The sequence below is a fragment of the Ovis canadensis genome, chromosome 5, assembly GCF_042477335.2.
Source record: "Ovis canadensis isolate MfBH-ARS-UI-01 breed Bighorn chromosome 5, ARS-UI_OviCan_v2, whole genome shotgun sequence".
Classification (NCBI taxonomy): domain Eukaryota; kingdom Metazoa; phylum Chordata; class Mammalia; order Artiodactyla; family Bovidae; genus Ovis; species Ovis canadensis.
The window spans coordinates 120,915,584-120,930,525 of NC_091249.1; the positions used below are offsets into that span (position 1 = coordinate 120,915,584).

A 14,942-nucleotide genomic window follows, 5' to 3' on the forward strand; every position below is an offset into this window, starting at 1 on the left:
CGTCACCCTTGCCAATATGCTGTCTGTACATGATTCTGTGCCATGACTTCTATCCAAGGCGCTTTCTGCAGCACGTGGAAGAGTCATGAGTTTGTTTCCTTTACACTTTGCTTTTTTTGTTTAATGTCCTACACAGCACATGGACACGTGAGGCCATACCTGTTGGGCTTCAGGACCTCCTTCGCATCCCCTCCTTAGCCACTTTGTGACTGCCTTTTTTTGCGCAGCGTCTCTTGTTGAACGGCTCTCTCCGCTAGAAAGCCCCTTTTTGCACGCTGTGGTGCTCAAGACGTGCTTTGCTAGAGCTGCAGAGTCTCTCTCTGCCTCCGGTAACGTTCCTTCTTCTTTCCTGTGTCTAATTTCTGGGCTGACCTGAGAACATCTGCGATGGCTAGAACACGGCGTGTTTACAGAGCTGAGGGTTCCCCTTGATAGCTGTTACAGCGACTGAAGACAGACGTCCTGCCTTCAGCGAGGGCAGGCACCTCAAAGCACCCCGTCTTCTCTCTTCCAGTAAAGGAAAATGGCTTTTACTCCGATCAAAATAAAAACCTGGAAGTCTTTACAACAGCGCTGTCGTCGCACAGACCTGCAGCCCTTCACCCTCGTCACCGCCTCCCTGCTGCTGTGCAGACACTCGCAGACGCCCCCCTGTGCCTCTGATCTCACCCCCCTGCCTGTACTGCTATTGCCCCCGCGTCCCCTGGGGCCCTGTCGCCTCGGCCAACCTGCTCAGACACCGCCTGAGCCCTCACTACTCACAACTGTGGCACAGGGCTCTCAAGGCCCTGGACTCTTGCTCCAGCCTTCGGTCCATCACAGACAGTGTAATTCACTTATTTACTAAACTCACGGCTTAGTGTCCATCAACCCCCACGCCTCACCACGAGGGCAGGGGTGTTTTCCTCTTCATGTCTCTCCCAACTACTGAGAAAATGCCACGCATGTCGTCCAGTCGCTCAGTCGTGTCTGACTCTGCGAGCCCACGAATCGCAGCACGCCAGGTCTCCCTGTCCATCACCAGCTCCCAGAGTTCACTCAAACTCATGTCCGTCGAGTCAGTGATGCCATCCAGCCATCTCATCCTCTGTCGTCCCCTTCTCCTCCTGCCCCCAATCCCTCCCAGCATCAGAGGCTTTTCCAATGAGTCAGCTCTTTGCATGAGGTGGCCAGAGTACTGGAGTTTCAGCTTCAGCATCAGTCCTTCCAATGAACACCCAGGACTGATCTCCTTTAGGATGGGCTGGTTGGATCTCCCTGCAGTCCAAGGGACTCTCAAGAGTCTTCTCCAACACCACAGTTCAAAAGCATCAATTCTTTGGCACTTAGCTTTCTTCACAATCCAACTCTCACATCCATACATGACCACTGGAAAAACCATAGCTTGACTATATGGATAAATAAATTAATGAAAGTGAGGTGATTATAAAGAAGTAAAAATTTATTAATTATCAGCAAGTTTCAGCTGGTTGTCTTTGCTTTTTCAGAGAAAATGTCTACAGCTCTATCTTCATGCTTTTCGTGTCTCAATGGGAAATTAGCCCTTAGAAAAGAGATTTAAGAGGTTCGATACCCAGAAGTCACAAAGCTGACAAAGGGCCGGGTGGTGGGGTGGCTTTGGGAAGGAGGAGTTGGAGGTAGGGGGTCAGGAGACGGTGCAGGGCCCGCACAGGAGGTGACCTGTTCGAAACGGACCCCTGGTTTCCTGCTGGAAAGGCGCCCTCGGGGACGTTTCTGGGGCTGCAGCGTTTCCCTTGAGCTGCGGTGGGCTTCAATCCCGCTCGCGGAGTGAGCAGGAAGGCCAGGAGACCGTGTGAACGCCCGCAGTCCGGGGAAGGGCGCGCCCCGCGGAAGCCAGCCTGCGCTGCGGTCTCGACAAGCGCTCGTCCAAGGGCTGCCTCGGCCCGCGGTGCTCTGGGCTGGAGCCGCAGTGTCAGCGGCCTGGGGCGGAGGGCAGCGGCCGCACTGGGCCGGGGACTGGGCCAGCCTTCCCGCCGCGGCGCGTCCGTGCCAGGCGCGTCCGTGCCAGGCCCGCCGGGTCGCGGGGAACGCGGGACGCTGCAGTGGCCTCGGGCGCTCCTCCGCGGGGGAGAGGACAGGCGCGCGGGGCAGCGCGGGGCCCCCGCACGCGGGCGACGGCTGGGCTCAGCGCCCAGAGCCTGCCTCCAGCCGGGAGAAAGGGCCGCTGCCGCGGAGGCGCGAGGCTGCCGGGCAGGAGAGGGGGCAGGACCCCGGCCGGGCGCCGGGGAGGCCCTTCCCGCAGCGCGGACACTGGCAAGGGAAACCAAGGCGGACTTTCCGCAGCGAAATACGCGGCACCTTCAGGAGCGAAACAGGGAAGTCGGGGCAGGGAGGAAAGCCGCGTGTGAACCGGGGGAGATCCGGAGTCCACTCTCAGGGCTGAGCTTCATTCCGGCGCCGATGACAAGTCACGGGCTGTTTCTCAGCAGGGGTTTAAGTGGACCGAGGCCGGCCTCCCTTAGATCCTGAGAAGGAAGTCGGAAAGGAACCCGCTGGGAAGGAGGCTGCACCATTCTGCACTGTTCCCGGCTCCAGCTACCAGGACGGACGTCAGAGACCAGAAGCCCAGGAGACCGCCCCCTGCCCCGCGGTCACAAAGCCCAGGCCTTTCTCCCGCCCTCCCTGTGGCAGGAGGCCGCAGGTCACAGGGATGCAGGAGGTACCTCTAGGCCCTGGAGAAATGGCCCTCGTGGATCTGAAATTTATCTTCCCTAAATAGATTTTCTACCTCAAATTGTTTCTGCCAGCCTGCCAGTTTCTTTTTCTGGCTTTACATTAAGTCAAATTGTTGCTTTCTTAAAAAAATACAACCTTTAAAAGGAAACATAATAGACACACAGAGTGAAAAATAAGCAGAAGGGAGCTGTAAATCATATTTCTAAAGGTAGTAAGATGGAATAGTCACATCCATTTCAGAATCCTGGTCACAGAGGCATCATCGAACATCTGATTAGACTGTCCTCTTTAAGAAATATATCTAGGTGATGACGGTTTTGTAGCTCTCTGTGTATGTCATAGTGGGCCGACTTCTTCAGGGGTTACAGGGCACGAGTAGAAAAATTGCTTTAAAAATAATTCGCTGTCATTTTTCAATTTCCAAATAAAACTGGTTACTGGGCTCAGAAAGCACTGCACAAGAGATAAATCATTTCTAAGGAACATTGAGCTGCTATTAAATTTTTTTCTTTATGTGGTAGACATTCTCAGTTTAAAGATAAATATATACTTTACAAATTAAAGTATAGCAGAAGCATTTGTTCTCCGTGTTGACAAGAAAACACGCTGAAAGGAGCGTGCCATCTGTCTCCTGCCACGTGTTGGTATGCCCATCCCTTTGTACGCGCCACCACGCCTCGACGTCCATCACGTATTAATAACAGACAGTGTAACAGATGCTCCCGTTTCTGCTGCCTTTGGAAAATTTTAACAGATTGGATTTAGCTGTTCTGTGATACCGTCTCCTGTTGGGCAACCACCGTAGACCGAGGCCGCTCTCCAAGGAGCCAGAGCGAAGCACCAACTGTGACTTTCTACATTGCCCGAGGGCACCCGCTGCGCCGCTGGGCTGTAAAGCCAGGAAGGTTGTCTCCATCAATTCAGGGGCTAACCGTGAACTCCCTGATGTTCAAGCTGGTTTTAGAAAAGGCAGAGGAACCAGAGATCAAATTGCCAACATCTGCTGGATCATCGAAAAAGCAAGAGAGTTCCAGAAAAACATCTATTTCTGCTTTATTGACTATGCCAAAGCCTTTGACTGTGTGGATCACAATAAATTGTGGAAAATTCTGAGAGAGATGGGAATACCAGACCACCTGACCTGCCTCTTGAGAAATCTGTATGCAAGTCAGGAAGCAACAGTTAGAACTGGACATGGAACAACAGACTGGTTCCAAATAGGAAAAGGAGTACATCAAGGCTGTATATTGTCACCCTGCTTATTTAACTTCTGTGCAGAGTACATCATGAGAAACGCTGGACTGGAAGAAGCACAAGCTGGAATCAAGATTGCCGGGAGAAATATCAATAACCTCAGATATGCAGATGACACCACCCTTATGGCAGAAAGTGAAGAGGAACTAAAAAGCCTCTTGATGAAAGTGAAAGAGGAGAGTGAAAACGTTGGCTTAAAGCTCAACATTCAGAAAATAAAGATCATGGCAACTGATCCCATCACTTCATGGGAAATAGATGGGGAAACAGTAGAAACAGTGTCAGACTTTATTTTTCTGGGCTCCAAAGTCACTGCAGATGGTGACTGCAGCCATGAAATTAAAAGACGCTTACTCCTTGGAAGAAAAGGTATGACCAACCTAGACAGTATATTCAAAAGCAGAGACATTACTTTGCCGACTAAGGTCCGTCTAGTCAAGGCTATGGTTTTTCCAGTGGTCATGTATGGATGTGAGAGTTGGACTGTGAAGAGGGCTGAGTGCCGAAGAATTGATGCTTTTGAACTGTGGTGTTGGAGAAGACTCTTGAGAGTCCCTTGGACTGCAAGGAGATCCAACCAGTCCATTCTGAAGGAGCTCAACCCTGGGATTTCTTTGGAAGGAATGATGCTAAAGCTGAAGCTCCAGTGCTTTGGCCACCTCATGCGAAGAGTTGACTCATTGGAAAAGACTCTGATGCTGGGAGGGATTAGGGGCAGGAGAAGGGGATGACCCAGGATGAGACGGCTGGATGGCATCACGGACTCAATGGACATGAGTCTGAGTGAACTCCAGGAGATGGTGATGGACAGGGAGGCCTGGCGTGCTGCGATTCATGGGGTCGCAAAGAGTCCGACACAACTGAGCGACTGAACTGAGCTGAACTGAACAGGATGCCACAGGCCAGGGGCGTGTAAACAGGAGGAATGTCCTTCTCGCCATTCCTGGAGGCTGGAGAGCCTGAGGTCAGGGCTCTGGCAGATTTGAGTCTGGAGGGAGCCCATTTCCTGGCTCATAAGCAGCTTCGTATCACTGTGTCCTCTCAGAGTGGAAGCGGGAAGAGAGCTTGGTGGGATTTCTTTCATAAGGGCACCGACTCCACTTGCAAGGGCCCCACCTCCTGGCCTCCACACCTCCCAAAGCCCCCATCTCCAAGTACCAAAGTTTCAACATGTAAGTCTGGGGAGATACAACCAGTTAGCCTATAGAAAAGGCATAGGAGCTTTGCTTGGCCTCCTTAACTTTTTTGTTCCCTCTTCTATGAAAATCAATCTGGCCTTAAAGGGCATCTTTATTTGTTAAATGTCTACAGATTTTGATTAACAAACATGTGCAGAAACACCTTCATTCTTAATTAAAGATAAAATATTATCTGTGCACATTGGCACGCTCAGGCACGCACACACACACATTAGGATGTTGAGATTGCCTTTTCCTTAAAGATTTTTACCTAAAATTCACAGAAGCAACTGAGTACTCGAGGCAAAAATCCAATTTGAATGTGCAGAAATGCTTCATTCTTAATCATATACAAACACACACGAGGTCACTAAGATTGCCTTTTCCTTGAAGATATTTAGCTGAAGTTCACAGAACCATCCCAGGGCTTGAGGTGAAATCCAGTTTCCGTGTGCCTTCAATCAATCTTCACATTTGTTTCAGTAACTCCACTCAATTCCACTCACACACATCTTTGTCTTTTTACAGTACATCTTTGGAGTATTTTTAATTAGTTGAGAAGCAAAGCTAAAAAGCTGTATTGTTTTAATACAATTACCAGGCAGAAGCACAGGATATGTCTATTGTTGAAGATTTATAGACCTGGTTTGACAACTTTGCCTCTCTACAATGTGGAGGAAGTATTTTACAATGTGTTAGGGGATTCAGGCTCAAAGTGTAGCGTGTAAGCATTTATTAGCTTACCCCGAGGGTTCTCTGTTTACGAGCAATCATAGCTTTATTTTCCTTTCAGTATAAACAGCGTTGATGAGGTGTAATGTATCCTGCAGTTAAGGGTGACACTCCCCTGCTTCTCTTCCACCTTGTCTGACCTTTTACCCATTTGCTGAATGCCTTTGTGCTGCGGGTCTTGAACAGCCGTTCCTGCGGCATGATGAATCCAATCAATGGTGTGTCCTGGAGGAGAGGGAGGCACCGCGTTCCAGGAGAGGAGGAAGAGTGGAGGAGCACAGGCCATCGGAGGTGTGCATGTCACCGGGAGTATCACGGAAGAAAACTGCAGCCCCAGCAAGCATGGCCTCCAGGGCACCGCGTCCTAAACGCCCTCACCCCTGCAGGCAGTGTCCGCAGAGCCCAGAAACTCCGGCGCGTGAAGACTAAAGAAAGTGCTGGGGGCCCTCTGCTCCCCGGCCCCCATCACAATGGCCAGCGGGAGAGGAGGGAGGAAACTGGTCTCGTGACGCCCCTGGGAACAGAGTCAGGATCGGAGCGGGAGAGGCAGGCGGGGCTGAGGCTCTCCATCTGACGTTAGGGCGCAACCTGGGCCTGGGCCCGTCCTCTGGAGGGAGCTCCCCAGCACTTGACATTCCCAAGGGGATCCCCAGATGCTCTTCTCTGCTAGTCAGCAGTTCTTGGTGCTGACTCTACTTCAGAATCATTTAAAGACATTGCTTCAAACCAAAGATTCCTGGGCCCTACACCAAACTTACTAATCAGAATACCCAAGGGCAACGGCACCCCACTCCAGTACTCTTGCTTGGAAAATCCCATGGACGGAGGAGCCTGGTGGGCTGCAGTCCATGGGGTTGCGAAGAGTCAGGTACGACTGAGTGACTTCACTTTCACTTTTCCTTTCATGCATTGGAGAAGACAATGGCACCCCACTCCAGTGTTCCTGCCTGGAGAATCCCAGGGACAGAGGAGCCTAATGGGTTGCCGTCTATGGGGTCGCACAGAGTCGGACACGACTGAAGCGACGAGGGAGCAGGCCCTAAACATCTGTCCTTTCACAAGCTCCCCAGGTGGGTCAGATGTGGAGCCACCACTGGGAGCCACTTGTAACAACACCAAGATGCCATTCCAAAGCAAACCCCGACTCAAATACCCACAACACTAGGGCAGCCGCGACAAGAAGAAGGGCTTCGTCCTCAGGCACCCGCTTCTCTTTCCCTGCCTAAACCTTGCTTTCCTTGGCCTTGGGCCAGTCAGGATCTCTCCAAGGGGAGGCAGACTGACAATGTGCACAAACCTCCTTCCAAGCCAAGCTTCAGTTCAGTGGCTCAGGCGCTCAGTCGTGTCCGACTCTCTGCGACCCCATGAACCGCAGCACATCAAGCCTCCCTGTCCATCACCAGCTCCTGGAGTTCACCCAAACCCATGTCCATTGAGTCGGTGATGCCATCCAGCCATCTCATCCTCTGCCGTCCCCTTCTCCTCCTGCCCCCAATCTTTCCCAGCATCAGGGTAGGAGGGGCAAAATTGCATTTAGAATCAAACCCTATACCTGCCAGAAATGCTCAGAAGTAATATTTATTTGCCAAAAAATCTTGATTTTCCACAACGTGAATAAAGTCATGAAATGAAGCAGGAAGCTATTTTTAGGGAATTGTGTGCTGTTAACCTTCAGTCATCTGAAAATTTATTTTCTTAATGAAGGTAAACAGCTGGCCTCAGCTCCTCCTGAGAATAGTGCAAGACGAACAAGTTTGCCTTAGACATGAGGGCAAGCACCTTTTCACTGAAGGTCCTCACACCTGGAATATGCTTCTGAGAGTACACGCATTCCTTGTAGGACTTTCTGGAAAACATGGGTTCCTGTGTGCCCAAGAGGACTGCGTTCTGTCTGCCAGTCAGAGGCCCTTGCAGCCCTAAACCATGTGTGAGCTTCAAGCCCAGTGCGCCTGCTGCCTCGGTTGCTTCCTCAGGTATAGCTTCAGAGTCTCTGGGAGAAGTGAGTCTGCACCCGAGGGGCTGTGACCAGCGGCCGGGCCCAGGGCCTGGCTCTAATTTTTACAAGCTTTACTTTCCTTGTTTCTCTTTGAAACCAGAGCACAAGAAGGGGATTGGACTTCTGTAATTGCTTTGTTTATTCATTTATTATCTTAACTTTCTTTTCCATGATGAGAGAATTAAATTTGTTTGATTGGATCAAGGATCTTATCATCAATGCCTAGAACCTTGGCTGAATGAGCAAATCAGTAAAATGGTTCATTTGAAAGCTGGGCGATCAGCGGCCAACTTATGGGCACTTCTTACTTTCCTCGCACAGACTTGGCTTTCACTAGGTTGGCCTGGCCAAACGCAAGGACCCCTCCCCTCCAGGGAGTGACCCCCTGGGACCCTGATGCCCCCAGAGTGAGAAGCACCTTAGAGCTGGGGTCTGTGAGCTGCACTTGCTTTGGGGGAGGCCACTTGGGTGGAGATCATTAGCCAAAGGACAGTGAATACCATCCTGCAGGAAGGCGGGAAGGTGGCAGGGAAAAGTGAATGGTGTGCAAAGTGAGGGAGGGCTGTTCACTATGAAAAATACCTGGGTTCTCCATGGAGTGTCCGAGAAGCTCCACGCTGTGAAATCAGGGAAGTGTTCACTGAGCGAGGGTCAGTGGAAAACAGTTTCCCAGGTCAACCAATAAGACATCTTTTCATCTCCTCATTTTGCTTTTCTTTTATCTTTATCGGTAACATTCTCCTCTTTGGACACATCAATGAGAAATAGTTTCCTGCTCCTTCCTATAGGAGTTCTGATTAACTAAGCCTACCGTGGCCATTTCTAGGGCTGTATTTGATAGGGAAACCCTGTCTTCATGAGAGTTAGTGCAAGGTGGTTCCTGAAAGCTAGGAGGGGGCTGGTTTGTACAGGCCGTTCCACAGGTAACGTGGCCTCCTGGGGAGCTGCCAACTGGCCTTGACCACGCCAGCTCATAGCATCTGGATCCGACAGTCTGCAATCCACTCTTAAGCAAGAAACAATGGAGTGGATGTCTTGTAATTTTTTAACCTAGAATTTCTTTTGCCACCCACCACCTAGACATGACAGACCAAATCTTCTGAAGAGTTTTCAACACCCACAGCCTGGCGACTCAGAATAGGAGAAAACTCATGCACAATATACACTGTTAAAGGTATTTTTAGTTTCTTCCGTGAAGTGACATTTTATCTTACTCTTCTTAAGAACATTTCACTGTCAGCGATGGCTCATGTCTGCTAAACTCTGCAGTTTCCCTGAACAACCTGCTTAGTTCTTCAAACAGTGGACAGCTTTATCATGACTTGTTTGCCCAAGTTATAGCAGGCACAGAGCCCTTTGGTGTGATTGTGAAACAGCGGAGGTTTACCAAGGGAAGTGATAGGATCTGCTCTCTCTAAACCAAAAAGGCCCAAGTCCTGCTCTAGAATAGGATACATTCAGATCTATCTGGCATGGTATCAGGGTCCTTGGGGAAGAAATGGCAGACACAGAGCTGATACTTTGAGGGTTTTTTTAATAGACTGCTCCCAGTGGTGTGGGCAGGGTGATGGGAGCCGGTAGAGACATCTGCAGGACCAGCAAGAGCAGGGAGGCATTCCTAGGCCTTGGGTGGATGGAGCAGTCACAGGGCCCCAGAAGGAGCAGCTGTACAGAAAGAACCTCCTAGTCCAGACCCCACTGCCTTTCCTCCAGGGGCCCACATCCGCTAAACTCATCAGAAGCCAGACAACAAGGGACCCTGTTGGTTTAGCCTCCTAGATCTCAAGCTGGAGAAAGATGGACAAGCGATTCCAGGGCAAATGAAAGAAATGCAGGAAATGGGGATCAGAGAGGCAGAGGTAACCAACCAAATGCTCCGGTTTCTCTCTTTATTCATTTTCTTGTTCATCAGGCATGCATTGTTAAGCACCTTCTATAGATTCCCAAGCACCTTGGCAACACTGGTGAAGACTGATAAATACTTCCTTCTCTCAGGGAGCTCAGCTCCAAGCAGTAACACTGAAAAGAGTTAGAGGAGGGGTGGTCAGCAGGGGCCCTGAGGGAAGGGCGTGGTAGGAGGATAAGAGGGTTTTAGTAGGCCTCCTCCACTAGTCACTTACTGATGTGAGAGTTGGACCAAAAAGAAGGCTGAGTCCTGAAGAACTGATGCTCTGGGATTGTGGTGTTGGAGAAGACTCTTGAGAGTCCCTTGGACTGCAAGGAGATCCAACCAGTCCATTCTGAAGGAGATCAGTCCTGGGTATCCATTGGAAGGACTGATGCTGAAGCTGAAACTCCAGTACTTTGGCCACCTCATGTGAAGAGCTGACTCACTAGAAGAAAAGACCCTGATGCTGGGAGGGGTTGGGGGCAGGAGGAGAAAGCGACGACAGAGGGTGAGATGGTTGGATGGCATCACGGACTCAATGGACATGGGTTTGAGCAAGCTCTGGGTTATAGTGAAGGACAGAGGGACCTGGTGGGCTGCAGTCCATGGGGCTCCAAAGAGTCAGACACGACTACGTGACTGAACAATACCAGGACTTGGGCTGGGCCAGGGAGGGGGTAGTCCTGAAGCCCTCAGTCCCCACTTCAGCACCTGGGGAGTAGCGTCTCAGTGAATCCCAGGACTATGTAAAACTAAATCCATATACTGCTTGTTGGGTACTTGTACTGGGTCAGGCATTTTACATATAATATCTCACTGAAGCCTTATGATGGCATTGCTGAGATGGATGTTATTTTCCACACTTTATGGATGATAAATGAAACTCCAAGAGGTAGCATGTCCTAAGATAACACATCTAATGCCAGAGAAGATGGGATTCAAAGCCAAGTGTTTCTGACTTCAGACTCTAAGCTGCTAACCTTAAATACTAATGACAGAAAAGGATTTGGCAATGGTGTCTGACCTGGGTTTAAACATTTCTCTTGATAACACCCCCGGGTGCTCTCAGATGACTAGCAGCTAGAACCGCTCCCCTATTTTAAGAAGCTGCTTGACTTGTAGAACAGTGTGAGCTGCCTGCGTCTCCTTGTGCACTGGCACGCAGAGGCGCTACCTGTGAGACGTCTGGTTAAAGCCCTCTGGTGCCATATCACTGTGCTTTGTGGGCGCTGGCCCAGCCTCTGCCGCGGCTGACTGGGCCTCTGCCCAGCCGCCCTTTCCTCGCCCTGCTCCAGCCACGGCCGCTTCCCTTCTGCTCTTCGAGTCAGTTATGTGACTCCCACCATGGCTGCTGCTCCAAACCCTCCCTCTGTCTAGAATCCTGGCCCCACAGGTCCTCGCAAACAGGTTCCTTTTCTTGCTCAGTCTCAACAGAAATGTCCAAGAGTCCTTTCTGACCATGTCCCATAACAGCCCACAATCAACCTCTGAAATGTCACTCTTCTCCTAGAGTAATGGAAATAGAAGCAAAAATAAACAAATGAGACCCAATAAACTCAAAAGCTTTTGCACAGGAAAGGAAACCATAAACAGAATGAAAAGACAACCCACAGAATGGGAGGAAATATTTGCAAATAATGCCAGCAAGAAAGGATTAATCTCCAAAGTATACAAGCAGCTCATGTGACTCAATATCAAATAAACAATCAAAAAATGGGCAGAAGACTTAAACAGACACTTTTCCAAAGAAGAGACATATGGCCAGGAGGCACATGAAAAGATGCTCAGCATCGCTAATTATTTAGAGAAATGAAAAGAAAATGAAATGAAATCAAAACCACAAAGAGATATCACATCAGTCAGAATGGCCATCATCAAAAAGTTTACAAACAATAAATGCTGGAGATGGTGTGAAGAGGGAACCAGATAACCCTCTTATGTTTGTAGGAACGAAAACCGGAGAAGGCAATGGCACCCCACTCCAGCACTCTTGCCTGGAAAATCCCATGGCTGGAGGAGCCTGGGGGTCCTGAGCAGTCCATGGGGTCGCTGAGGGTCAGACTCGACTGAGCGACTTCACTTTCACTTTTCACTTTCATGCATTGGAGAAGGAAATGGCAGCTCACTCCAGTGTTCTTGCCTGGAGAATCCCAGGGACGGGGGAGCCTGGTGGGCTGCCGTCTAGGGGGTCACACAGAGTCAGATGCGACTGATGTGACTTAGCAGCAGCAGCGGCGGCAGCAGGAACGCAAACTGGTACAGCCACGATGGAGTGCAGCACAGCAGTTCTTTAAAACACTAAAACCAGAGCTACAGGATGGTGCAGCAACACCCCTCCTGGGCATATATCTGGAGAAAACCATGGCTAAAAGGGACCTGCAACCCAACGTTCACCGCAGTGCTGGTTACGACAGCTAAGACGAGGACGCATTCTAAATGTCCACTGACAGAAGAGCGATACAGAAGGTGCGGTACGTACGTAGAATAGAATATTACTCAGCCATTAAAAAGAAGGAGACAATGCCATCTGCCGAAACATGGATGGATCCAGAGATTAGCATAAGTGAAGTCAGTCAGATAGAGACAAATATTTGACACCACTTATTTGCAGACTCTTTAAAAAATACAAGTGAACTTATTTACAAAGCAGAAACAGACTCACAGACTTAGAAAACAGACATATGTTGACCAAATGGGAAAGGTAAGGTGGGGCATAAGTTAGGAGTTTGAGATTAACATACATACACGACTACCTTTAAAACAGATAACAAGGACCTACTCTATGGCACAGGGCACTTACTCAACACTCTGTAATAACCTAAATATCTGTGTCTGAAAAAGCATCTGGAAAAATATCTGTAAAAGAACAGACGTATATATAACTAAATCTCTTTACTGCACATCTGAAACTAACACAACACTGTTAATCAACCGTGCTCCAACGTAGAATGCAAGCATGCTCAGCTGCTCAGTCGTGTCTGACTCTTTGCGACTCCGTGGACTGTAGCCCAGCAGGCTCCTCTGTCCAGAGGATTCTCCAGGCAGGAATACTGGAGTGGATGGCCATGCCCAACTCCAGGGGATTTTCCTGACCCAGGGATCGAACCCATGTCTCCTGCACTGTAGGCAGATTCTTTACCACTGAGCCACCAGGGATATAAAACAGAATTTAAAAAAGAAACCCCTGCAGTATTTTTTAAAAATTTTCAAAATAAATAAAACATCACCTTATCTTACATCACTACACATCGTTTCCTGTCTATTTACTCTCCACCCACATGAGGGCTACAAACTTTCAGCATCTTATGCAACGCTACTAATAAGCCACTGCACCATGGATAACACTGGGCACCTTAAATGTTTAAATCAATGAATGAATTCATGGTGATGAACTGTGACTCAGAAAGAAAAATAATCAGCATGGTGCATTTCTTTCTTTATCCTTTCAGTTCAGTTCAGTCGCTCAGTTGTGTCCGACTCTGCGACCCCATGAATCGCAGCATGCCAGGCCTCCCTGTCCATCACCAACTCCCGGAGGTCACTCAGACTCGCGTCCATCGAGTCCGTGATGCCATCCAGCCATCTCATCCTCTGTCGTCCCCTTCTCCTCCTGCCCCCAATCCCTCCCAGCATCAGAGTCTTTTCCAATGAGTCAGCTCTTCGCATGAGGTGGCCAAAGTACTAGAGTTTCAGCTTCAGCATCATTCCTTCCAAAGAAATCCCAGGACTGATCTCCTTCAGAATGGACTGGTTGGATCTCCTTGCAGTCCAAGAGACCCTCAAGAGTCTTCTCCAACACCACAGTTCAAATGCATCAATTCTTCAGCGCTCAGCCTTCTTCACAGTCCAACTCTCACGTCCATACATGACCACTGGAAAAACCATAGCCTTGACTAGACGGACCTTAGTCGGCAAAGTAATGTCTCTGCTTTTCAACATGCTATGAAGTTTGGTCATAACTTTTCTTCCAAGCAGTAGTTCAGTTCAGTTCAGTCGCTCAGTCGTGTCCAACTCTTTGCGACCCCATGAACTGCAGCACGCCAGGTCTCCCTGTCCATCACCAACTCCCGGAGTTCACTCAAACTCATGTCCATTGAGTCGGGGATGCCATCCAGCCATCTCATCCTCTGTCATCCCCTTCTCCTTCCACCTTCAATCTTTTTCAGCATCAGGGTCTTTTCCAGTGAGTCAGTTCTTTGCATCAGATGGCCAAAGTATTGGAGTTTCAGCTTCAGCATCAGTCCTTCCAATGAATATTCAGGACTGATTTCCTTCAGAATGGACTGGTTGGATCTCCTTGCAGTCCAAGGGACTCTCAAGAGTCTTCTCCAACACCACACTTCAAAAGCATCAATTCTTTGGCACTCAGCATTCTTTTTGGTCCAACTCTCACATCCATACATGACTGCTGGAGAACTATAGCTTTTGCTAGGTGGACATTTGCTGGCAAAGTAATGTCTCTGTTTTTTGAATATGCTATCTTGGTTGGTCATAACTTTTCTTCCAAGGAGTAAGCATCTTTTAATTTCATGGCTGCAATCACCATCTGCAGTGATTTTGGAGGCCCCCCAAAAGTAACATCTGTCACTAGTTCCACTGTTTCTCCATCTATTTGCCATGAAGTGATGGGACCAGATGCCATGACCTTAGTTTTCTGAATGTTGAGTTTGAAGCCAACTTTTTCACTCTCCTCTTTCACTTTCATCAAGAGGCTTTTTAGTTCCTCTTCACTTTCTGCCATAAGGGTGGTGTCATCTGCATATCTGAGGTTATTGATATTTCTCCTGGCAATCTTGATTCTAGCTTGTGCTTCTTCCAGCCCAGCGTTTCTCATGATGTACTCTGCATATAAGTTAAATAAGCAGGGTGACAATATACAGCCTTGACAGACTCCTTTTCCTATTTGGAACCAGTCTGTTGTTCCTTGTCCAGTTCTAACTGTTGCTTCCTGACCTGCATAGGCAGGTCAAGTGAAGTGAAGTGAAGTTGCTCAGTTGTGTCCGACTCTTTGCGACCAGATGGACTGTAGCCCAGCAGGCTCCCTGGTCCATGGGATTTTCCAGGCATGAAAACGGGAGTGGGTTGCCATTTCTTTCTCCAGGGGATCTTCCCGACTCAGGCATTGAACCCAGGTCTCCCGCACTGTGGGCAGACGCTTTACCGTCTGAGCTACCAGGGAGGTCAGGTGGTTTGGTAT

General features: G+C 49.2%; 1 protein-coding gene across 6 annotated transcripts in view; it reads right to left on the bottom strand.

Moving 5' to 3' along the window:
* The window catches only part of PJA2 (praja ring finger ubiquitin ligase 2), a 244,142-nt gene that overhangs the window by 113,495 nt on the left and 115,705 nt on the right, over window positions 1-14,942 (bottom strand). Inside the window, exon 11 of one of the 6 annotated variants that reach the window (XR_011257400.1) lies at window positions 1,421-2,486. The exons of the other annotated variants lie outside the window; for them this stretch is intronic. The gene's annotated coding sequence lies outside the window, so the exon portion shown is untranslated. Of the gene's footprint in view, window positions 1-1,420; window positions 2,487-14,942 lie in introns of those variants that run through there. 6 annotated transcript variants of the gene reach the window in all.